Source organism: Ovis canadensis, chromosome 5 (genome assembly GCF_042477335.2).
Source record: "Ovis canadensis isolate MfBH-ARS-UI-01 breed Bighorn chromosome 5, ARS-UI_OviCan_v2, whole genome shotgun sequence".
Taxonomy (NCBI): domain Eukaryota; kingdom Metazoa; phylum Chordata; class Mammalia; order Artiodactyla; family Bovidae; genus Ovis; species Ovis canadensis.
This window is the reverse complement of record NC_091249.1, coordinates 65,031,877-65,034,158: the sequence shown is the minus strand read 5'-3', so window position 1 is coordinate 65,034,158 and position 2,282 is coordinate 65,031,877. Positions and strand designations below refer to the sequence as shown.

Sequence of the window (2,282 nt, the reverse complement as noted above, 5' to 3'; positions counted from 1 at the left end):
CCACTAGTGCCACCTTCAAAGCTGCAGTAGCTGTACACCAACTCTCAAATATATTTACAAAACAAGACAAGCTACATTTATTTTCTTGTCTTTCTTGCTCCCAGGAACACATTGATTTATTAGGCATAGCCACAATCCCCATGTGTAAAAACACCTTGATTGCCATGGTGGTCTTGCTGATACCACAGTAGTTAAATCTGCTTTGCCACTAATAGTTATGTGGAGCTATTTGGCCTCTGTTATTCTGAAATCGCATTATTCTTACTCATGCCAGAGAGCTCAGTTCTTTGCCAGCATCAGTACCACAAACCCTTGTCTATAAGGGATAGCTACCCACTGAGCTTCACAAAGATGTCAGTATTTTTCTCATTAGAAGCCTCACTTCTGGGCCATCTTAGAGAACATAATTTTGGGGTTCTCAGGTTTTATACAGTCAATCTATTCTAACATCCTCACCTCTTTGAGCCTTCTTATATTCTCTTCCATACTATGTCTGAGGATATTTCATATCTCTACTACATTTATTAGCTATTCATTCTGTCTAATCTTCAAAGAACCATTGATCTTCCTGGCCAAAGTATTAGGATCTGGTTCAAGTATCCTTGCCAGAAGCTTAAATCCCAAGTCATGGACAAGTTCTTCATGTCATTTAATTCTGTCATATCCAGCTTTGTATTATGTGCCCTAGTCTAATACTCTCAAAATCCATTCTCTCATGTTTCTCTGGATCCTCTTGTACATTTGGTCAGATCTTGCAATTGCTTCTGTGAAAGTGATCTCCTCTAGAATGGAAAGTGTACTTTTCCATAGGTTATAGCCCAAGGAATGTGGATTAGAAGGAGAGATGTTGATTTTTTCACACTACTAAGACAGGGATCCATATGGCGTTTTGGATTCCCACTGTAATGTAAACGGAAACTTTCACAATGTCTGCTGTCCTTGATGTCCTGCAAATGGAGGAGGGTGGTGTCCTCAAATTCCTTGCAGTGGGAACCCATGTAGGTGGCACCAACCTTGACTTCCAAATGGAACAGTACACCTACAGAAGGAAAAGTTATGGCGTCTACATCATAAATCTGAAGAGAACTTGGGAGAAGCTTCTGTTGGCAGCTTGTGCCATTGTTGCCTTTGAAAACCCAGCTGATGTCAGTGTCACATCCTCCAGGAATACTAGCCAGTGAGCTATGCTGAAGTTTGTTGCTGCCACTGGAGCTATTCCTATTACAGGCCACTTCAGTCCTGGAACTTTCACTAACCAGATCCAGGCAGCCTTCCGGGAGCCAAGACTTCAGTTAGTTACTGATCCCAGGGCTGACCACCAGCCTCTCACAGATGCCTCCTACATTAACCTGCCTACCATTGCTCTGTGTAACAGACTCTCTTCTGTGTTATGCGGACATTGCCATCCTGCAAGAGGAGAATGGGGCAGCAGAGGATGAAATGGTTGGATGGCATCATCGACTCAATGGACATGAGTTTGAGCAAACTCTGGAAGATACGGAGGGACAGGGAAGCCTGGTGTGCTGTCATCCATGGGGTTGCAAAGAGTTGGGCCTGACTGAATGAACAACGACAACAACAAGGGAGCTCGCTCAGTGGGCCTGATGTGGTGGTGGTTGCAGACCTGCGAATTTCTGTGCATGTGTGGCATCATCTCCTGGGAACACCCATGGGAAGTCATGCCTGATCTCTGCTTCTACAGAGGTCCTGAAGAGTTTGAAAAGGAATAATAGGTGGCAGCTGAGAAGACTGTGACCAAGGAGGAATTTCAGAGTGAATGGACTGCTCGGTTCATTCACCAGTTCATTTGCTCACTGAGTTCACTGCTACTCAAACTGAGGGCTGAACTGGTCCAAAGGCATGCAGGAACTCAGCTCAGCGGTTCCCCACTGAAGACTGGAGTGCTCAGCCTGCCACTGCACACTGGTCTGTAGCTCCCACCTGTCAAGCCACTGAATGGGTAGAAGCAACCACTGAGTGGTCTTAAGTTGTTCTTCCACAAACTTTTAAAAAGTAATTTTATTTCTTCATTTATTAATTTTGGCTGTGCTTGGTCTTTGTTGCTGTGCAGGCTTTTTCTTTAGCTGCAGGGAGCAGGCACTAGTCTCTAGTTGTGATGCTTGGGCTTCTCATTGCAGTGGCTTCCCTTGTGGAACACAGGCTCTAGGGCATTCGGGCTTCTGGAGTTGTGGTTCCAGGGCTCTAGAGCACAAGCTCCATAGTTGTGGCTCATGGGCTTCGTTGCTCCACAGCATGTGGGATCTTCCCAGACCAGGGATGGA

At 45.3% G+C, this 2,282-nt stretch overlaps 1 pseudogene; it reads left to right on the top strand.

Moving 5' to 3' along the window:
* The first annotated feature begins 926 nt into the window (after positions 1–926).
* LOC138441837 (small ribosomal subunit protein uS2-like) lies at positions 927–1,987 on the top strand (annotated as a pseudogene).
* Positions 1,988–2,282: the final 295 nt, after the last annotated feature.